This window comes from Arvicanthis niloticus, chromosome 2, assembly GCF_011762505.2.
Source record: "Arvicanthis niloticus isolate mArvNil1 chromosome 2, mArvNil1.pat.X, whole genome shotgun sequence".
NCBI lineage: Eukaryota > Metazoa > Chordata > Mammalia > Rodentia > Muridae > Arvicanthis > Arvicanthis niloticus.
The window spans coordinates 35,634,235-35,657,717 of record NC_047659.1 but is presented as its reverse complement, the minus strand read 5'-3'; positions in this window follow the sequence as shown (position 1 = coordinate 35,657,717).

The window sequence follows — 23,483 nt, the reverse complement described above, 5'->3', positions numbered from 1 at the left end:
TGTATAGGATTTTCTTTTCTTTTTTACCTATTTTGTATTTGTTTATGGTAATAGAAGTTTTTAATTAGTGAGAGATCCCGAAGTGAGATCATGCCATGCTCGTAGATATTCCATATCTGGCAATAGGTTTTCATAGGAAAATGTGAGAACACAGGAGAAGGCTTTGTGACATCAGCTGGGGGTTGGGAGGTTGGGGATGGAGGGCTCTTGCCTAGCCTGAGGCAGGCTCTGGGGACTGTCCCTCACACTGTAGAAGGGACAGAAGCAGGTATTGGTTTCACCATAAGCCAAAGAAAGCCTAGAGCCACTAAAAATTGTGAGAAGCAAGAAAAGACCCTCTCCTAGATCCTTAACAGAACTGTGGCCTAGTGGCACTGCTGGGCTCTGAGGCTATGAGAGATGGATTTCTGCCTCAATTCACCTAGCAGATTATAACAACCCTAGAAGCTGATGTGCAGGGCACACCATACAAGAACTTCCTGACGGGACCTTCAGGCCCACACAAGCATCAGAAGGAAGATAGTCACTGTGGTCAGGTCGCCATTGCTCTTTGGGGCCTGATAATTTTTTTGTGCCAACTGTCCTGATATGTAGGATGGCCAACAATATCCCTGTCGTCTTCCTTCTAGATGCCAGTACCCTGCCACCCCAGATGTCACCCTAAAATACTATATGGCTTCGTCAGGTATCCTCCAGGGAAACAAAACAGCTCCTTGCTGGAGAGTCACTGGCAGACAAGCTGTGACCATGGAGACAACTGGCCTGAAGAACAGGAAACAGAAAAACAATTACGTTTCTGCCTTTCAGGTTGCTAGCAGGCTGGCAGGGAGGTGGTAGGCTAACGTGATGGTACATTTGTAGGCTCTTCTGCTGATTGATTCCTCCCTGGTCCCGGACATATTCTATAGCTCAGTTCAGAAGAAGAGAGTGAGCAGCCAGGGAGAGGGTAGCAAGCAAGTTGCAGAAATCAGAGTTCTTTTGCTGAGGCACCTGCAGGGCCTGGGCTAGGGGCACTTTAGAATTCGATTCCTGGGGTTGTGGATTCTGGGGCAGGGGCAGAGAGTCTACTACCATGGACCTGATCTGGCTCTTCAGAATCGCTGCAGCAGACAGAGACAGGAGAGGAGGGCTGAGCGCAGGTTTAGCTCATAGTGGTTAAATGGAAGGCAGTGCTGTTAAAATAGGTTCCATGCACCCATTGTTGTGTTGTGTGAACCCGGTACAAAGCAGGCGGAGGACCCATGCCAAGGTGTCCCCCTAAATAATAAAGCCATGCGATAGAAGAAGATTTAATAGCAGGGCATGGGGGTTGGGGGGAAGGGGATCTGAAAAGGGGTAGAGACAGAGAAAGGGGGTTGGGGGTGGGGCAGAGAAGGACTGAAAGGGGAAAGAGAAAAAGAAAGGAAGAGACTTGCTGGGGAACACGTGGAGACAGAAGGACAGAGTAAAGAAAGGAAGAAAGAGAGAGAATAGGAAGTAGAGAGTGTGGTAACAAGAAGCCTTCTTATAGGTCTGGCTGGTACCAGGCAGGCTGATATGCAAGCTGTTGCTAGGTAGTTAGTTGTTGGGTGGAGCCTAGCAGAATTGTCTGTAAGCCAACACCCATGTTTTTTGTTTTTTGTTTTTTGTCTCCCTTTAATCTTTTTTTATTATTTCATTTTCTTTTGTGTGCAGGTGTGCAGAGGTCAGAGGACAACTTGCTGCAGTCAATTCTGTCCTTCCATGATGTGGGTGGGTTTCAGGGAACCACTCAGTCGGTCAGGCTTTGTGGCTGGAACCTTTTCCTGAGCCTCTTACTACCCCCTCACCTTTCATCCGGAAGAGTCAACTCGTTCATGAGTTGTTCTGTGCAGCAGACTCTTATTAATAGCGACAGGAGTCAGTGGTGTGTAGCTATTGGAAACCAGGAGGGAGTTCCGTGCCCACTGGATGCCATGGCTATGACATTTATAGGAAAGCCCCAAGAAGAAAGAATCGAGCTGCATGGGAGGAGCCACAAAACACGGGACCAAGCTAACAGAGCTGTTTGATTTTTCCTGTGTCTTTGGTTCTTTGAAGATGTGCTTCTGAGGCAACAGAGTCTGACAGCGCAACCCCGCCCTACCTCACTGTCTGGCAGTGGCAAGTGCACACCTCAGCCACTCTTCAGGGTTCTGGTGGCCCATCAACAGTGAAGAGCATCTCACTCTAGACTTTACAGTTCTGGATTCAGTGCCAAAACCACGGCATCACACAGACAGACAGACAGACAGACAGACAGACAGACACACACACACACACACACACTTGTAGCCTTCCGTTCCCCTTCTACATTTGCTAAAACCCACACAAGGGCCCAAGTCACCCAGGACTGGAGTCCCGAAGAACTTCAGCTAGCTCTGCTCCGGTCCGGGAAGAAGCCGCTCCACGTTTGTCGTTGTAGAGTATTCAGATCCCCGGAACTGAGACGGAGGACCATGACCGTGAACCAGGCTGTGGCAGGAGAAAGGCAAGTGTGAGGATGCTCAGCAGAGAAGCGGAATCCTGCCATACCCAGAACAGGATGCAAGGAACTGTTGCATAGTAAAGGATCAGATCCCAAGTGTGCAGGTTCCTGTCCTCTTGCCTTTGCATTTTTTGTCTTTATTGGGTAGGTCAGCACCTTATTCTGCAGTAACCATTAGCCTATCACAAACAGTTTTAGAAGGCGCTGGTGAGGGGACTACCTCTTATGAGCTGACCTTGTGGTTTGGGCATCCACATTTTATGAGAGTAGAGATACCTAAAAATCTACCCCCGCACTTGTCTTGGGCTGGGGTCTCTGTCCACTCACTTAAAAACCTCATTTGTATCTTTCCTCTTTGTGTTCTTTCTGGGCACCCTGGGTAATTTTTTTTCTTTCTTTCTTTTTTTTAACATTGAGAGAAATGTCTTTCCATTTTATTTGTTTTTTTTTTTTTCCATTTCATATGGATAGCCTTTTTTTTTTTTTTTTTTTAAGGTAAGGAGATGTGAAAATCTTTATTGGATATTGTATTTACATTTCAGATACCATCCCCTTTTCCCATTTCCCCTCCCTAGAAAACCCCATCCCATCCCCCCTTCTCCTTTTGGCTTTTATACTATTTTTTAAAATGTTAATCCAAGGCTTTATAAGTTTGGTAATGCTCAATAACAAGATGCCCATACAATCGGAAGTGTAATCCAATACCCAACCTAGATATACCAACTGCCTTTGATTGGCGGAGACACTTGAAGATCTGCCTCCATGTCCCCTCCCCCCCCTCATCACCTAGCTCCTCCTCTCCTTCTTCTCCTCCTCTCCTTACTCCTCCTCTTCCTCTCCTTACTCCTCCCACCTTAGCTCCTCCTACATATCACCCTTCCTGTTAAAATAAAACTTTTCTCTTGAAATACGATTAGAGCATAACTATACCAATTTGGGTCAGTAAGGTACAAGATAGACCTAATACCCAGTCCATGATTTTATTGACCAACCAGAACGTCTGTCATCCCTCCTAACTAAAAGACTTAGTTCTGAACCTGGCTGTTTGTTTTTTTTTTTTGTTTTTTTGGTTTTTTTTTCTTGGCTTTAGAATGAATGTCAGCTGAAAACCACCCTCTCAAATCTTTTCTCTCAAAGTAAATAGCCGAGATTGACTATGAGACTATCAGTCTTCAATCCCGTCAGAAATCCAGAATGACTGAGTTAACTGAAATTATGGGAAGCACAAAGCATAGCTTCTAAAACTTAGCCAGTTATAGAGACCGCTGAACACCTGGACAGTCCCTATACTACAAAACGTTGGAGCGTCCCCCTGGGTAACTTCTTCAGAAACACTACCCACTTCACTAGCTTTCATTTCTATTGACATAGATACTGCAACACTCTTAATTCTTGTATCTAAGAAATCTACTAGGATCTTTTACAAGCATGACTGGGCACTTTCAAAGAGACTTACTCTGTAACACGTTAAATATTTCTTTGGAATTTCACCTGATAGTGGTGGCATTGGACACGGTTCTGTGTGTTGGTTTTCTCTGTCATGGTTTTGCTGGCTCTACTCTCGGTGGCTTATTTCCTTGAGTCTTATGTAACTTAATCTTGGAATTCATCTATCTTTGAGAATCCTTTAAGTCTTGGATTAAACATGAGTTTCATTTGTGATTGCCCTTTTATTTAGATGGCTAAATCTCTGGTGTCATCTTAGTTTTATTTAAATATAAATATCAAATAGTGTTATGTAAGAAAAATTACCTATGCAGACCTTAATTTCTATATCAATTGTCAATTTGTAAATGAGGTAATATGTTTAGAAAACTGTTGTTTAATTAATTGATTGATTATTGGAAGCATTAGAGTTTGAAAACTCATATATATGTGTATACACACACACACATATATATATCTCAGTAATCATTCATTGCCTTTACTATCACTTTAAAATTGTATTTTATATTGATGTGTAAAGCATAAAAACAATATACATGTTAATGGGATACTATGTACTATTTTGGTATGTTTATTTAAATGTTCAAATGAGGTTAAACATTCCTTTCTCAAAAATTTATCATTTCTTGATGGTGAGAGTTTTCAAGATTCTTCTAGTTGTTTGTTTAGGACAATTTTATTAGAGTTTAAAAGAGTAACCACAAGGTGTGCAACTGTAAATCCAGGCAGCTGCCCAGAAGAGGAAGGTGGAGGAAGAGGAGGAGGAGGAAGAGGAGGAGGAGGAAGAGGAGGAGGAAGAGGAAGAGGAGGAGGAAGAGGAGGAGGAGGAGGAAGAGGAGGAGGAAGAGGAAGAGGAGGGGGAAGAGGAAGAGGAGGGGGAAGAGGAAGAGGAGGGGGAAGAGGAAGAAGAAGAGGGGGAGGAGGAAGAAGAAGAGAAGGAGGAGGAGGAAGAAGAGAAGGAGGAGGAGGAAGAAGAGAAGGAGGAGGAAGAAAAGGAAGAGGAGGAGGAGAAAGAGGAAGAAAAAGAAGAGGAGGAGGAGAAGGAAGAGGAGGAGGAGAAAAATGAAGAGATAAAGTCATGGTTTTTAAAGCAGCCATGTGGCAGAAAAATTGGGAAATAACTTTATGAAAAAAGAGAGAAAAAGCCCAGAATGTTGAGAGAAAGCAGAGGTTTGTTCTTTGTTCTGTTTTCTAAAAGAAAAAGAAGAAAAAGAACAAATTTCTTTTTTCTGTATTACTCCAGCCACATGACTGTAACTCCTTAAGCAGCCGCCTCTCTGGTGTGTTCTAATGCACACTGTCCGTTGTCCATAGTTGCTGACTTTCTGTAGCACACCGAACTTCCTGTTCCCATCTTCCTGTAACTGAGTACCTACTGATCAACCTCTTTCAGTCCCCACTCACTGTAACCCCAGCCTTTTGAAACCGCCATGGTACTTCCAACTTCTATGATATGAGATATTATTATTATTATTATTATTATTATTATTATTGATTCCATACAAGTGACAACATATGGTTCTTGTCTTTCTGTACCTAACTTATTTCACTTAACATAATAATCTGGAATTCCCTCTATATTGTTGTGAATGTTGGGACTTTGTTTTTTTTAATGGCTGGATACTATTCCATTGTGTATACCACAAATTCTTGATCCATTCATCTGTTGGTGCACACATCTTATTTCTCCCTCTTGGCTATTGTGACTAACGCCACAGTGAACATGGGTACACAGGGGTCTATAAAACATTGACTTCATCCCTTCAGACACAGTAGTAGAATTGCTGAACCATATGGCAGTTCTATTTTTAGTTTCTCTAGGACCTTCATATTTTCTACAACGGATGCATTCATTCCCATCCACAGTGTGCAAGAGTCCCCTTTCTCCACACCTCCGCAGAGTTTATCGTCTAGTGATGACCCCCTTTGTTTTCTCCACAGACATCCTCACTGAGGCAAGGTGATAACTCGTTGTGGTTTTGATCAGTATTTCCCCAGTGATTTCAATAAAAGTGGTAAATGTGGTACTTGTACATCTTCTCTTACAGAACATCTGTTTAGATTTACTGGACAGTCAAAAGGCTGGGTTTGCATGCTATAAGATTCTTGAATTCCTTATATTTTCCAGAAATATACATCACAAATATTTTCTCCCAACTGTAGGCTGTCTCCTCGTGCTGCCGATTGCTTCTCTCTTACTGCGCAGAAGCACTTCGATGTGACGTGTTCACGTTCATGCTTTCATTTCCTGTGCCTTGGGGGTCTCGTCCAAAGAACCCTTTCCCATCCCAGTTTCCTGATGCAGTCCCCGTGTTTTTTGCCCCATTAATTTAATAGTTAAGTGAAAGTCTTTAAGTTGAACTCTGAGCTGAATTCTTGTAACAGTTGAGAGTTCAGTTTTATTCTTCTGCATACGTATCTTTAGCTTCCCCCGCAGTGTTTATTGGTTGGGACGATTGTTCTTCTGTCCATGAATGATCTTGGGACCCTTGTTGACCACAGATGTCTGGATTTGCTTGTAGGCTTTCGTTTCGTTTCATTGTTTTAGTGTCTGTTTTTATGTTAATCCTAGGCTTTCTTGGTTACAATTTGTAGTATGCTGTGAAGTCAGTTAACATAATGTTTCTTGCCTTGGTCTTTGTTTTTATTCAAGATTTATCTATTTACTGTTTATTAATTTGTGTATGTGTAGACCCACATAAATTTAGTTATTTTTTCTAGTTCTGTGAAGAATTCTATTGTTTGTTTGTTTTGCATTGAATATGTGTATCTTTTTGGATAATATGGTCCTTCAGACAGTGTTGGTTCTCCCATCCATTGAACATAGGACGCACACTACCCTGGCTGGCATTTTGTATTATTATTTTTAAATCCTCATTTAACTTATTTCTGCTGTGATCTCTGTTTATTTTTCCTACTGTTAATTTGGCACTTGACTTGTTTCTGTCTTTCTGCTTTCTTAAGCTGCAGTGGTTGTTTATTTAGCAATGTTATTATCACTTTCTGGATGTGAGCCCTGATCACTATACACTTCCTTCTTAGCCTTTGCTGGCCTTCATAGATTTCAGTATGTTGTGCTTTTTTCGTTTGTTTTAAGAAATTAAAATAAACTACTTTATATGTATGGGTGTATGAATGTATGTCTGTGTATGGAGGCCAGACGAAGGCATTGGAGTCACTGCAACTTAAATTATAGACTGTTGTGAGTCCCCATGTGGGTACTAGAAATTGAACCTGGATCTTCTAGAATTAAATTCTCTTAACCATCATACCTTCCAGCCCTCATGAAAAATATATTCTATTCTTTGTCCATTCTTTCCGTGATACACTCACTGGTTATTCAAGAGAAAGTTGCTTCATTTCCACATATTCATCTGACTTCCAAAGTCTTTCTAGCTCTTTGTCAGCTTTAATTGCATTATGGTCAGGAAGCTATCTGATATGACTTCATTTTTTTTTATGAAAAAAAAAAAAAGATTGAGTCCTGCTTTGTGGCTTGGAGAGAATGTTTCTTGTTCCGATGAAGGGGAAGATGTACTTAGCAGCTGTTGGATGGCGTGTGCATAAGCTTTTGGTGTAGAAGCAACTCACTTAAGCCTTTCTTTGTTTTTGGTTTGGGTGATCTTTACTGAAAGTCCCCTGTCTAAGACCCTAACGTGTTGGCATCTATGTCTCAATTCTTCTTGTTAATGCCTTCTCTCTATATGTTGAGGCTTTGAGATGGGGTGGATTGTTATCCTACTTGGGAATTACTTTTTTGTGTCTCTGCAATGGCCTTTCTTGTTTCCTTTTATTGCTTTGAATTTGAAGTGTGTTTCCTCTGATGCAAGTGTGGCTGCTCTTGTTTTCCTTTGGGCTCCATGTGCATGTGATTTATTATTTCATCTTTAGAGGTGAGATCGTTTAGTCAACTTCTATTAATAATTCAGACAGTCTTATCCCTATAGATTCTTTGTTGAGATGCCTGGAAATTTAACTTTTCTCTTTCTCCTCCTCCTCTTCCTTCTCTTCTTCCTCTTCCTCTTCCTCTCCTCTCTCTAATTGATAAAGTCTTGCTGTGTAGCCCAGGATGACCTCAAGCTTCATACCATTCCTCTGGCTCAGCCCCCCTGAGTACTGGGATCACAGGTAGGGATCACCATGTCTGGCTTTCTCCTTCATTCTTTCTTTCTCAGGTGAGACGCTCATCTACCCTCGAGTGATATCTAAAGCTTCTCCTGAGATGTCCACATTTGGGCAACTGGGACAGGCCTGTATGTTTGTTCTGTCTCTTGAAGCCTTGGGACTCTTTCCCCTTTTTTTTTTTGTCTTTAAAAGAATTTGATTGTAAGATATCTTTGAATGGACTTGTCTGAAACGTAAGGCAAACTTTGGCCTTCTGTACATGGGTGTGCATCCTTTTGGTTGGGAAGTTTTCTGTTATTTCTTTAAATAAGCCTTAAAGTGCTCTGCTTCTCTGCAGTCTTTCTTGAGCCCTGGTAACCCAGCCAGTCACTCATTTAAGGTCGTTTCAAATTCCCCATAATTGTTCTTTGTTCTTTTTAATTCATTCATCCTTCTTGTTTCTCCTGCTTATTGTATTTTCAAACAGCACGTCTTTGAGCTCACAGCTTGTTCTGTCCAATGCCTTTGACTACACCTAAGCTTTCACTGACTAACTTGCAGCTCATGAACGTCTGCTCTCCTAGTTCCTTTCATGGCTTTGTTAACATTTTCTATTACAGGATTGAAACAGTTCCCTGCATTTTGCTGAAGCTTACCAGTTACCTTAGCACAGCTACTTAAAATTATTTTTGTAAGTTCTTTCAGAATGAGTAGTCTGGTCAGTTTCTGGCTTCTTATTTTGAATGTTAGGGTGAAATCCTAGTTTACTGAAAGTCCCTGATGCTCCTGAAGGCTCTCCCTGGGCCGTCACTCAGCATTCAACAAGGAAGATTCATTCTGATCTCTCTATACTGGCTTTATTTGTGTCTGTAATTTCAGAATTTCTGCTATGTAGTTTCTCTGCTATGTAGTCCACTGTTTCATTGCTCTGTGCTCCCAGATTCTGGATTGCTAGGAGTCTACTGCTGGCTTGCTACCTTCAGAACTAGAGGGCAATTCAAGCCATGTTTGCTGAAAATATGTAATTGACTACTAAAAGAGTGTTCCGGTATGGTGTACTTGCCTGCAATCCCAGTGCTCAGGATGCTGATACAGGAGGAACATGGTTTTGAGGCCACCCTGAGCTACATAGCAAGACCCTACTCAAACCCCTCTACCTGTGGTGGAAGAGGCAGACCTAAGAAAGTAGTTTGTTCAAAAAAAAAAATCTATTTCTGGGGCCAGGATGGGCCAAGATGCCTCATTCATAATTTTGGAACTTATGTTCAACACTATAGGATTCTGCTGATCTCTGAGATGAATGGATAAATCTTAAGCTTCTATGCTACGTCACACTTATGCTATGTCCAGCAGTACTTACTACCAACTTGTGTCTACATACTCTATACTGACTGACACAAGAGAGGTCGTGGAATGTGGGGCATACTAAGGATGCCTGCTGTTGAGGTGACTTATGGTCTATCTCTTCACTAGCTGCAGTAGAAGTCAAACAGACTGGAGCTGTATGCATCCACTTAGCAGTGGAGCAGTTCCAGGGGTCTGGTTAGAATTGACACAGCTGAAACTCAGGCCTATCTCACTAGCACACCAGCCTCTGCCTAATGCTAGGGCCAACCTAGAGGAATGTACCGAGGAGCTTCTGTTTCTCCTGGAGCTGGCTCATGTCACAGTGGTCCTATGACTGGGCTCCAGGTGTTAGCTTTCATGTTCTTCTCCTTAGGAGGTAGAGTTCTGTTCTTTGCTCTACTGCCCAAGGTTTTGGAGAGAATAGAGGATGCTGTCAGCCTTCTGGCTTAGCTCAGTTGGCTTATATATAGATATTGGCCCGGAGAGAGGGGCTGTGGAGCTTTGCCAAGCATTGGGTTTCATCGTGATGGGCCTGGTACTATGTTTCAAATCTCTAGGCTGAATTTTCTTCTCTTTGCACTCTCCAAGTAAAACCTGTTTCTTTCTGGTCCAAGAGGTTGAAGACATTTCTCTCCCCAGCCTCCTTTAGAACATCTTTTCAGTTTGTTATACTAAAAGTAGGTACTAGGGTCTTTTGCCTGATTTCCTTGGGTCTTATGGGGGTAATTTGATGTGTGAACAGGTGTGTTTCCTGGGTCTTTGGAAGATGATTCCTGGAGGACTGTACTCATCTCTCTCCTTTACTATTCTTTCTTTCACAAGAAACAACTAAACTAACTTTAATTTATTGTTACATTTATTTCTATATTTTTCTATGTATGCTGAGTAGGGAAGGGGAGGGAGAGGCATGCCACAGAACACGTGTGGAAGTCAACAGACAATGTGTGGAAGTCAATTCTCTCCTTCTACCTTGTGGGGCCAGGGATGGGACTCAGCTTGCTAAGCTTGGTGGCTAATGTCTTTGCCTGCTGAGCCACTCAGCAGTGCCTAAACTAACTTTAAAAACACTGAAGCATTCTGCATTGCCACCAGCAATGAGTGGGCAGGCGTTCCTGTTCCTCCACATCCCCATCAACATTTGCTGTCGTCAGTGTGGTTTTGGCCACTCTAACAGGTATGTAGTGACATCTCACTGTTGTTTTAATATGAAATTCCCAGATGGCATATGATGTCTTCTTTTTGTACACTTACTTACCATGGTTGTAATTTTTTCCCAATGAGGTATATGGAGATTTTGACCATTTTAAAATCATTTAAATTATTGTTGAGTTTTAAGAATTATTTTTGATAACTCTTCTTAATCAGTTAAGTGGTTTGCAAATATTTTCCCCAGTCTGGGGCTGATCTTCTGTTCTCTTGCTATTATCTACTGCAGAATACAAATTTTTACTTTGAGGTCAACATATGACCTAAATGGCAATGCATGCCTAGCTTGGCAAACTCTCTAATTCCTCACTGTGCAGCAGATGACACTGAGACTCTAATTGGGTCTAATTGGGTCATATCCCCAGGCCACCCTGATAGACACTGATAAACCTTAAGCTTCTATGCTATGTCATACTTATGTTATGCCCAGCAGTACTACCAACTTGTGTCTACACACCCTATAACAGGACTGACACAAGAGAGGTTGTGGGGTATGGGGTGTTCTAAGGATGCCTGCTGTTGAGGTGACTAATTGTCTATCTCTTCACTAGCTGGAGCAGAAGTCCAGAGTCAGGATCTGTGTTCTACCCACTTAATGGCAAAAACCAAACCTTGTCTTCTCCAAGTGGAAGATGTTTCTCTTTGTTCCAGGAGAACGACAGAATGGGTCATTGTCTCTCCAGCCTTCCTCGGGACATCTTTTCACCTTAGTACTTTGTTATACTAAAAGCAGCTTGACAAACCTCAGCCTCACAGACACAAGGTTTGCAGAGGGACCAGCTATCTAGCTATGGCTTGAAGCAGGAGTCTCAGGGTCTCCTCTTCTCTCATTTTTACCCAAGAGAAGACCTACTGTGTCTGACCTTTGGTCTCTCTAGCTATTCTCTTCTCCTCTAGACCTTTGCTTCAGTGGGTCTTCAGAAGCTGACCTGGGGGAAGGGGCTCTGTAGGGGGACCAGCAGCTTGTGGTCTTGATACTCAGGTCTGTTCTTCTTTCTCTGGGTTCAGGTTCCCTTTTGTGTCTAGGCTTCAAACCTCCATGGGGCAAAGATGAAAGACTGTTTCATCTTCTCCTATATGTGAAGAGGAACAAAAGATGAATCTTCTTGGCTGCCTCATCTCACGGAGCCCTGGGAACCCTGCAGAAGAACAGAGCATGGATTATAGATAAAGTTTAAATCCATTTTTTTTGCAGGAATTAGGCGGCTTACAAATGAAAGCAATATCTGTGTTTGGACAATGACTATCTTGGGGCCCTTATGGCTTTAATGAAATTCTATAGATCAAAAATCTTTATGATCCTCTGAGGCAAGATCGTACAAGCTGACCTCTGCTCGGCTGGATCTCAGGAACCACACTGGAACCCGGCAGGGATGGGAGAGTAAGCCATTGATGGGCAGGCTGAGCTCACAGGAGGTGTGATCCCATCTTGGGGAGTCAGGAGACACATTGTTGCCTCCACTTCTCTTAGGTATATGTGGAAAAAGGAAGGAAGTGTCCCAGTTATCCAAACCAGTGGTTCTTGAAGGGCGGTATGGATCCCAGGGTGCAGAGACCCTTTCAGGGAGTTCCCAAAATCAAAACTAATACCCTCTTGTCATTTTCCATTTTTTACTTTACTCTATCATGAGCACATAGGGATGTTGTGTGGAGACTACATGACCTGCAACACACAGCAGAAGCAGAAGAGGGAATCTAGCTGAACATGAACGAGATGCACAGAAATAAAACAAATACGGACGGTCTTCTTACTGAATTGTAAAATACAGTTATTTTTTATAAATGGGTAATTTACAGTGACACTTTATGACAGTGGTGACTTATACTGGGTTTAGTTTAGTAAATGAATTTTTAAGTTTAGGGTTTTAATCTTTTTTCCTTTCTCTCTTGCTTGCTTTGTTGAGAACCAAACCCAGTGCCTTGTATGTGCTAAGCAACAAGTCTTCCAGTAAGCTGTGCTGCTGGTCCTAGAGTTTTCATGGCTAATATAAATATGAACACAGAGAACACTCATCCACAAAAGTCCTCTGGGGTACTATTGAAGCTACCTGGTGTATGGAGCACATATGTCATCAGTGTGTCTCCGGGCTACATTATGTATCTATACTTGCCTGCTACAGGATAAATAAATGAATTTAGATTTTTCAGTTAGACTATTCAAAATTTCAAACTTAGTCTAAGAAAGTATATTTTAATTAAATGCACACACTTGCAAGTGAGAAAAAAGAACTCTCAAATATGAGTCTGGGGAAATAACTTTTTATGTACTCATATTTCAGAAATAGTGTGTTTCTGAATCAGGTATTTATTGCAAATCTTCTCAGAGCCTCTGGTGTGAACTTTAAGGCATCGTGAATCTCTGTGGGAAATATACCATGTTGCACTTTTCAGACTCATTTAGCCATAAACCTTCTCTTGGGGACATCAGATAGACCCAAGGGTGTAAGGAAAACACTAGGAAAATGCTGGATGTGGCAGAAGAAGGAGCTGGTCCAAGGGCAAGGGCCACGAATAGTATCCAGAAGTGCACTTCCTTGGCTGAGTAAGTGTCTTAGTTACATTTCTATTGCTGTGGCAAAATACCCTGATCATGGCAACTTATAGAAGAAAGCATTAAATTCGAGACTCCTGGTTCCAGAGGGTTAGAGTATTCATGACCATCATAGAGGCAGGAAACATGGCATCAGGCAGGCATGGCACTGGAGCAGTAGCTGAGAACTTACATATGAACCAAAAGCATTAGGCAGAAAGAGAGACAAAGACAGAGACAGAGACAGAGAGACAGAACTATCCAGGAATGTCATAGGCTTTTGAAGCTCCAAAGCCCGCCCACAGTGACACACCTCCTCCAACAAGGCCACACCTCCTAATTCTTTCCAAACTGTTCTGCCAGCTGGGGACATAGCATCCAGACAGGTGAACCTATGGGAACCATTCATTCTCATTTAAACCACTACATCAAGGGGCCAACAGGGCTGGTTGTACTTGAGGATGTACGGTTGTGAGTTCAGTGAACAGTGATGGAGACTGGGAAGAATCCACCCCAACCTGATGGTGAGTAGTGAGGTGGGGATTAGGAACCCTCACCTGAAGCAGACCTAGAGGCTTTCTAGATTTAATCAGAAGCACAGGATCCTGGAGATGGCGAGGTAGAACTATTCATGGAACATCATGCTATAAAGGTCGGGAGGCTCTGTTTGACCTATCACATTGGAGGGAGTACCAATGGCAATCTCGCCTAGGTCAGGAGAAGATGGAACACCACAAAGCTGCTCACTGGAGTCCTTGGTCCTCCTCTCTGGTTTCTCTGGTCTCTCTAGTGGACTCTGCTTGTTTGGGAAGTGTGCTGGCTAGTTTTATGTCAATTTGATGCAAGCTACAGTTATCAGAGAGAAGAGAGCCTCAACTGAGAAAATGCCTTCGTAAGATCAGGCTCTAGGCAAGCCTGTGGAGCATTTTCTTAATTACTGATTGATGGGAGAGGGCCCAGGCCAATGTGGGTGGGGACACCCTTGGGATGGTGGGGGTCTATAAAAAAGCAGGCTGAGCAAGCCAGTAAGCAGCACTCCCCCATGATCTCTGCCTCGATTCCTGCCTCCAGGTTTCTGCCCAGTTTGAGTTTCTGCCTTGGCTTCCTTCAGTGGACTGTGATTCAGAATATGTAAGCCAAATAAACCCTGTCCTCCCCAAGTTGCTCTTAGTTACATGTTTCATCATAGCAATAAAAAACCAAGACTAAGACAGGGATTGGTACCAGGATCATGGGGCACTACTGTGGCCGACATGGCCATGTATTTTGGGGAGGACTGTGGAAGAGCTTTGGAACTTTGGGCTGGAAAAGGCATTGAGTGTTCAAAGCTTGTGAGAACTTGGAAGATTAGAGGATAATGTTAGAGCAGTATAGACACTGGAGGCCTGGCTTGTGAAGTTTCAGAGGGAAACAAAGGCTCTATTGGGGCTATTTGATTTTTGAACTAAGAATCTGTAGTTCTGGTCCAGCTGGGGCTGGAGAATCAGCTGCAATGAACAAGAGATCAGAACCACTCAAGTAGAACTGGTGTTTTCCTGGACAGTAGATGCTGCTCAGCTGGGGCTGAGAAATTATCAGCAATTAAGAAGCGACCAGCATCAGGCTGGAGAGATGGCTCAGTAGTTAAGGGCACTGACTCTTCTTCCAGAGGACTTGGGTTCAATTCCCAGTACCCACATGGCAGTTTACAACTGTCTGTTGTTCTAAGATCTGTAATCCCCACACAGACATTCATGCAGGCAAAACACCAATGCACACAAAGTAAGAATGAATAAATAAAAGACTCTCATAGATGAGGTGAAATCTGGAAAGTGTTTCTTCAGGGTCAGCATACAGAAGCTGTGTGCCAGAGGCTGCCAAGGTTGTGTACATTGTGCTGAAAGATGAACTTAGTGTTGTAAGAGTCACTCTGGTGGTACTGGGTTTAAAGGCATGAAGGCCATGGAGAGCAGCTGGGGTTTGGCACTGTGTGGCAGGGCTGAAGTCCCTGAGGAGGGTCCAGGAGAGGTCATTGGTGAAGTGCAGCCCAGTTGCAATAAAAGACCCCAGCATTTTGGAGATGGCAGTACCAAGGGATGACTGGCCACCAAGGACACCAGCAGCAGTGGAGTAGAGCTGGCCTAGGTGTAGGAGCCAGTCTGTGTGGGCTGCAGAAGGTAGAGCTGAAGTGTTGATCAAGGGCCTTTGAGGAGGCCATAGATGTGACTCAAACAGTATAGCCATTTAGTTTACTTTGATTTGATTGTGACCACATCCCCTGGTTCTTCCCTCTTGGAATAAGAAAACGTTTAACTTATTTTGATTTTACAGGAACCCACAGTAGAGAGATTTTGAGCTTTTAAAGAGATCTTTGGTTTTAGAGAGAGATCGAATATTTTAAAACGATTTTGAACTTTCAATAAGTGTTTGACTTTCTAAAGCTTATGGGACTTTTAAAAGTTGGAGTGTTTTATACTGTGATGCTGATATTCAGGTGTGATCTTTGGGAATGAACAAGAAAGAAAAGTTTATAGCTTAACAGCGATGTGTTTGTGTGTCTAGTTGACAAGGAGTCAACTGGGCTGGAGAGTTTTATATCAACTTGATGAAAGCTCTTATCTGAGATGAGGGAACCTCAATTAAGAAATTGCTGCCACAAGATCAGCAAACCGGTAGAGCATTTTCTTAATTAGTGAGTGATGTAGAAGGGCCCAGCCCATTGTGGGTGGGAACACCCTTGGGCTGGTGGGCCTGGGTTCTTCTACAAAGGAGACTGAGTTAGCCATGAGGAACAAGCCACTAAACAGCACTCCTTCCTGGCCTCTGCATCAGCTCCTGCCTCCAGGTTCCTGCCCTGTTTGAGTTTCTGTCTTAGCTTCTCCTGTGATTCAGGACATGTAAGTCAAACACTTTCTCTCCAAGTTGCTTTTGGTCCTGGTGTTTTTTTTTTTTTTTTTTTTTTTTTTTTTTTTTTTTTTTTTTTTTTTTTAACAGCACTAATCATCCTACCAAGAAAGGGGAGATAAGCTCAGATCCACACTGTGTGTCCATCTGGGGTTAGGAAGAGAGTGTGGAATCTACTTTCAATCTCGGGCTCAGATGTTCTCTCTAGAAAGAGTTCTCTGGAAGCTTTGGCCATTGTGTCTAGAATACTGCAGGAGACAAACTTGAATTGGCTCTCATTTGGATTTCTGAGGACTGTGACTCTTGTCAGTCAGGACGTACACAGCCTGAGGCTTTAATCCTCCAATCCTTCCATCATTTGAGCAAGGCTAGCAAGGAGAGTTTTATTTTTATTTTTTCTAAGATGTGCTAGCCCCAAGGAACTGGAGACAAACCTCCTCCTCCTTTCCCACTCCCAAGGAAGAAGTTTGCTTTCCCTTTTGAGATTCAGTTTGGTTCGTGCTCACTAAAGAAGGAGGCTGTAGGTTTGAACATCCTGGGCTTTCTAAGGATGCAGGTACAGCCTTATTCTCTTCAAGATAGGGGAGAATGCAGAGAGGTCATATGTTGGAAGGTGTGTTGTTGGCTTTCTCTGTTGTGGGGTAGATTGGGAATAATAGTTTAAATCAGAGCAAAAGGAAGGCTTCTATAGCTGCCAGAGTCAGCTGAAGTCAGGTAATCAAGATGCAGACCTCCCAGAGTGCAGAGTGGCTTGAAGATCCCAACTTGAGAGACAGGTGTCAAGGGCTCTGGACTTCACCTGGCCAGTTGAGCCCCTGAACTTTCCTCACCTTGTCAGCTGGCCTCTTCTGATACTGGAATGCGATTCATCTCTATAGTTTCATATGGAGTGATTGGTCCCTAGCTGCTAATTCAATCTTGTGAGGTTTGGCAAAGTTGGGGAAAGTAGATCCCTGAGAGTATGGCTTTGGCCGTTACACTTGGTCCCTGGTTCCCAGTCCCATCCTCACCCTCTGCTTCCTGGTCACCATGAGGTGAGAGGCTTCTGTCACATGTGTCTCATTTCTACAATGATTTTCCCGAGTGCATGAGGCCAAGGGCCACGGACTGGATCATGTGGAACCATGAGATAAAAGAGACCCTCCATCCTGATGTTGTTGTTGAAGATATTTGTTTACAGCAACCAAATGCCAGACTAGTACATCCCTATTGCCTTTGAAAAGCAGTGAAGAGTAAAAGAGTCCATGAAGAAAATAAAAAGTCTCTATGTCTTCCAGAATGGCTGTAATGTCTCTAATTCGTCTTTGGTGAATGATCTGTTGCCAGGAATGGTCTTTTTCCACAACAGCAGTAGAGGCTGGTAACCCTGCACCAGTTCTGATGGTGCAGAGTCGACCCAACATAACCCCATTCCCAAAATGACCTGCCTACCCTCCTGCCTGGGTCAACTGTCCCCAGGTGAGCTGTTTTCTAGAGGCTGCAGAGGTAGTGGAGCTGGACAGGGCAGAGAAGGGTCTCTCTTTTAGAAGTCTCATGCTAATGAGAAGTCTGTCTCATTCAGAGCCAGAGTTGGGAATAGGTCATTTGACGATTCTCTTAGAAACCTTAACTTTTGAAATATGGCCTTTTCCTAGTTATCTTTGCTAAGGCAATGTTCAAACTGGTTTCCATTCTTGAAGGCTCATTAGGTTGGGAAGCTAGATGGATTTGTGACTGAGAGAGGGGTGGTCAAGGGTTTCACTAGTCAATCTCACAGTTTCACTAGTGCCTTTGCTTAAAATAAAACCAACACTTAGTTCAAGTTCCCCTGTCTTCTCTGAGGCTGTCTTTGACAGTTCACTCCAGACATGGCAGTTGGTCAGGGTTTGCACAGTCTGGGGGCAAAGGTAAACTCCTAGAGGTGGAGCCCCACGACATTTTCCTGGATCTGCATTGGGTGAATCACTTCCTATTATTTAGGTGCCCCTCCCCCCCACAGGATTCAATACTTTCCTTTAGTCCTTAGCTCAGAAGCCTGGGCACACGGATCATCATCGTCTTTCTCACTCCGGGAAAAGAATGGCAGCTCACTGGGATTGGGCTGGTACAGCCCCTGCCACTAAAAGGAGAGCCTAGAGGGGCTGCCTTCTCCCTGAAGTCATTTTATTAGATTAGCACTAAGTGTCTATGGCTCCCTGTCAGGCACTGAAGGCCAAGCGCATTACGTGTCGTTGCCGGCAAGCAAAGGCATATTTCAGGGCTGTTGCCTTCTGGGGAGTAAACAGTTAACAAGAGATTCATGAAGGGAAGAGTTATCTGTTTCCCCTCTGATTTCAGAATTATACCTTTGACCCTGCATGTGTTGTGATTAATTTTATCTTTTGAGCCAACGCATTGACAGGCTCTGGAATGAGCTCTCCACCCATGAATAGAGAGCAAAATGGTGCATCATATCATTAAGTCTTTATCAAAATTCCCCTAACTGCTGGATGGGAGTTTAATAATGAAGAAGCTAGTTATGGCTTATGCAAACGATGATGACAGTACAGAATGTTTTTCAGTGATTTCAAGTTAGAATTAGGCAACGGCGATAGGCACAAACAGTCACTTAGGGGACATGCCAGCTGCTTCGAGAGAAGCTGCTGACATAAAACCAAGGGAAGGCACTAAAACAGACACAATTCAAAGTCATAATTTGCTTGCTAAAAATTTCCTTTTTGTGTCTGCAGTCTTTGAGGAGGGTCCTGAATGAGGGCATTCATAGTGCCAGCCAATCAGAGCAAGCTATCATGGGAATGAACAGCGAACTGCTGTCACAGGGTAAATCAAGATGGAGGTAAAACCGAGAGCTAGAGGGAGATGAAGTGGACCAGACTCAGCTGAACTGTGTTCTCCAGACTCTGAGATCCAGTTCAATCCAGTTCAGCCCTGGGCACGGACCAGCTGAGGACAGCTAGATAGCTTCTGTCTGTCAAAGCTGCCCTGGAATCCCATGCTCCTCCACCTCCTACGCTCTCTTAATTCCCTTCCCAGTTGCACACCAACTAACAATTAAGGTTCCCCCCTTCCTAGATCAGAAGCAAAGTTCTCCCTTGGTTTCCAAGTCTGCCCTGAGAGCCCAGACTCTACAGACCTGTTTGCTTTCTGCTGACACCTCTCTGGAATTTTGGGGAAAGGGCTCTGCTTCCCCCTCCCCCCACTCCTTCCCTGTAGTTGGGGGACCTCTGAGGCAAATGAGGTATTTATTCACACATCTCTTTAGATCATCAGCTAAGAGGGCTCCATGCTTCTCTCTTGGCAATGCATTTAAACATAAGTCTGAGCAATTCTTCTTAAAGTACTTTCTTGTCAACATAAATAAATCTGCACAACCGTAGCTTGTTTGAAGGCTACCCGCATGGTGCTTTACACATATACGTTTTCCAGAGTTCTTTTTTGAGGGTACCTTACAAAGCAGCTGTTTTTTAAAACAGGCTAGCGTACATAGCTACAAAGGGATATATATAAAACTAGGTGACTATTTTGTTAAGGTTTGAAATAAATTGCATTTTTCTTAACTACGAAGAGACAAATAATTATCACTTCAATGCTAGGTCATTAAACTATGTCAATGCTAGGTCATTAAACTATGTCTCGGGCTATGTTACTTCTTTACTGACTTGTTAATGCATTGAGGTAGCTTTATTAGCATGCATTAATTATGCATAATAATAGTTCTCAGTCTATTGCATACAGTTTTGATCATATACACCCTTCATTACTCTCTTGTCCCTGCAGTTCTGCTGACCTCTTCCCTTTGCCCAACTACTTGCCTTTCTTCTCTTCAGTTCTTTTGGGGGGGTGATTACTAACGCAATTTGATGCAGTGAGATGTAGGCCTGACGTGTGCATTTTGAAGTCTTGGTGCATGTGTGCACCTGTGCAGTTGCCGTCCCAATCACGACAGAGGACATTTCCATCATCCCAAGTAGCTCTGTGGGCAACATGGTTCTAGATTCTGTCACTTAAGGGGAGTTTTTCCTGTTCTTGCGTGAGATTCATTCAGCAAACTAGCTCTGCCAGCCTCTTCCTTTTGTCGAACAACATGTTTTTGGTATTTGTCCAGGTCATATTTGTGGTTCATTGTTGACTATATTTTATGATACAAATATATATTGCAGTCTTTCCCGCTCTTGGATAACAGTTTTGTTTATCCATTCTTCTGATGGAGGGTTGTGTTGCCTCCAGCTTTTGGCTATTAGGAATAATGTTACCATAAACAGTGCTACTCAAAATACATGGAATGAATGAACAGTAGTGGCCAAGTTTTCAAATGTGTTTCTCTGTTTTCCAGTTTGAGCATGGAAACAGAGCCACGGTCTGAAGCATTGACAAGAGTGTTAAGGGTCTTACTGAGGCCCCAGAATGCTAGGATCCCATGGTGACAGACTTTGTCTCAGGGGGCTTTTGATGACAGACATAGCTCACAGAGTGAGTTCCTTCTCTAACAGAAGCCATCACTCACAGAAGGGTCAGGACTCAGACTCACAGTGAAGCTCTGTGACGTCATGGTGGGCAAGATAGATTTGTGTCTATTTTTACTTTTAATGGTTATTCATTTAAAACAGTTGTTATTTGTTGCAGCCCGAGCTGCCCCACATTTGGGGGTCAGAAATGTTGAGAACTGCACTGCCCCAAGCTGCTCCAGTCTGAGGGTCAGGGTTCAGCAAGAGAGAGAGTGAGGATGGACATGAAGAATGGAGATCAGACAGGTGTGATTCAATCCCGTTTATTCTCCAGTCTCTCTCCTTCTCTCCAAGTCCCAAGTCTTGAGTTCCTAGTCCCTAGTGCCTCCAAGTTCCAAGTTTCTTCTTCCAAGTGCTAAGTGGGTAATGTCTAATTCCAAGTTCTTCCTCCAAGTGCCAAGTGCCTAATAACTAATGCCTAATAGCTAACTCCAAGTTGTACTGAACTCTTCTGTCTGCTTCTTGCCTTTTATATGTCTCACTTCTAAGCCACGCCTCTAAGTCACGCCTTTAAGTCATGCCCTTAGGCCTTGTCTCTAAATCTGATCTCTAAGTCACACCCTTAAGTCTCGGCTCTAAATCACAGCTTTAAGTCTCACATACCCAAGGGAAGATCCTGGGCATCTAAAGCAAGATGTTATCAGAGCGTGCTCAGCTGTTGTAGGCTATTGTAATCAAATCTCTTATCAGGGTATATGGCTCAAGATGGCTGCAAGGATGATAGCTGCTTTCTGTTGGCTCCCCACAGTTATTGTATGTATGGGCTGTATGCATGTGTGTGCTCACCTGTGCCACAGCATGTGTGTGGCATCAGAGGTCCTTTCCTTCTACCCTACATGGGACTAAACCTAGGATATCAACTTGTGTGGCAAAGGCTTTATGCACTGAACCATCTTAATGTGCCTTAAATGTTCAATTTATGGTTATTTTAATTTATGAATAATAAGTTTCATTTGGTAAATTCAGGGTAGTGGTGTCTAATAGACAATATGTTAGCTTGAATTCAAATGTCTGGATTGGCCACCAGCATTTAGTTAAGACCACAGGCCTAACAGTGCATTGGTCACTTACTGGTAAACCGACCTTCAGCAGTTTACTCTGCTGCTTGTTCCAGGGTTTATCAAGTGGAATAGCATACACTTGCTGTGAGGGTAAGCTGATCATGTCTGTGTAACTGACCGTCAGCACTTAGGGAGTACTAAAAACTCCGTATTTTTTCTTCAAGAATCAGCAGCCACGTGGACAAACACTGGCCAGGGATTAGTGACAGATAACACTCTGGTGCTGTGTGGTCATGATGTTCAATACTTAGAAGCTCAGGGCCTTCAAAGGATGTAACCTTAACAAAATGTGCATAGGTAAAAATATGCTCTAGGGGGCTAGAGGGATGGCCCAAGAGTTAAAAGTATTCATTGCTTTCATAAAGGACCTGGGTCCTACTCCCAGCAACCACACAGTGGCTCACAATTATCTGTAACTCCAGTTCCAAGGGATCTAATGCCTTTTTACCTCCATGGGCACACATACATATATACAGGCTAAAACACACACACACACACACTCTCTCTCTCTCTCTCTCTTTTTCTCTTTCCCTCTCCCTCTTTCTCTTAACAGAAAAGTCTCATGGCTTTCTAAGTTTTACTTTTCTGTGACAATACTCAAAACACACTTCTCTCTCCTAGGCAGACTCTGTATCCTGACATCAAACTTTGAGTGCTTTGACTGTAGGGCTATATAGTATCCAGGAAATAGAGGTCTGTCCATGTCTGCACTGCACACTGGCCCAGGGAGCTCTTCAGCAGGAAGGGTTGAGGCCTGGCCCATAAGGTGTGTTCTGTTGGAAGTGCTCAGGTGTCTTTAAGGTGGAGCCAGGGTGTGTAAACCTTGGTCCAGCTCTCTGACCTCGGTTTGTCTAGTGCATATTCTCAGCTGACTCTGGCTCTGCAGAACTACACACTGTTGCGGGAGATATTTTAAAAATGGTGGAGGCACTCAATCTTGCTTGTTCTTAATCAGCTGCCATCTTCCTGACTAGACAAGGCCTAAGGCCATGAGCGGTGGTGGCGTGTTCTCATTGCCGCTCAGCTCAGGGTGGCCAGAGACACCAGCCCTGCCACCCATGAGAAGCCAGTGCGGGAGATGGCTCTGCCAATCTTCCACTGTGTCTCCACAAGGCTGGGTTGAGCCCAGACCATCCCGTTATCCACACAGTACCCTGTAGAAGTGACTCTAATGTTTAAAGATTATCCAATAGCTTTATATATTTGGTAATGCTCAATAACAAGATGCCCACACAATTAGAGGAGTAACCCAATATTCAACCTAGATATACCAACTACCTTTGACTGCTAAAGACACGTGCATGTCCGCTTCCATGTTCCCTCTCTGGTCCTCTCCCCTAGCTCCTCTTCTTCCTCCTCCCACCTTAGCTCCTCCCAACTTGTGGGGGAAAATTTCCCCCTACAACACATCTCTTCTCTGGGCTGATTACTGAATGCTTTTGGTACTAGGAGAATCGCAATGCTGACTCAAGAGTTTGAGCAGTTTACTGCCGCGGCTGGAGGGCTGACTCTATCTTTATCATCAAGGATGCAGGTTTCTGCCTGCAATTTCTTTTCTCCAGTCACAAGTTAGGAGGTTTAAAGGGCCTCAGAGCTTCTGCACAGTTCTCACCACTGGCCCCTTTTCTGGCTACATTAGGAAGGAGGTCTCATCGGAGGCCCAAGTGAGTTCGTCTCAACTCTTGCTCTGCATTAGTTACAATAAGGGCTGCCAAAATAGTTGGTTGGCTCTGGAGGCTCATTTTTCTGTCTCTCTTAGGGAACAGCCTTCACTTAAACCCAGACCTCTCAGGAACCAGGTTCAGGATCAAATAGGTATGATGTCTAAAATACTGTCAGTTCCTCAGGAACATCATTCAGCAGCCTCTGCTGTGTAGAAGGCCGTTTCCTCTGTCCAGCCAGGGCATGCAGCCAAGAGTATGACTCTGTCAAGGTCT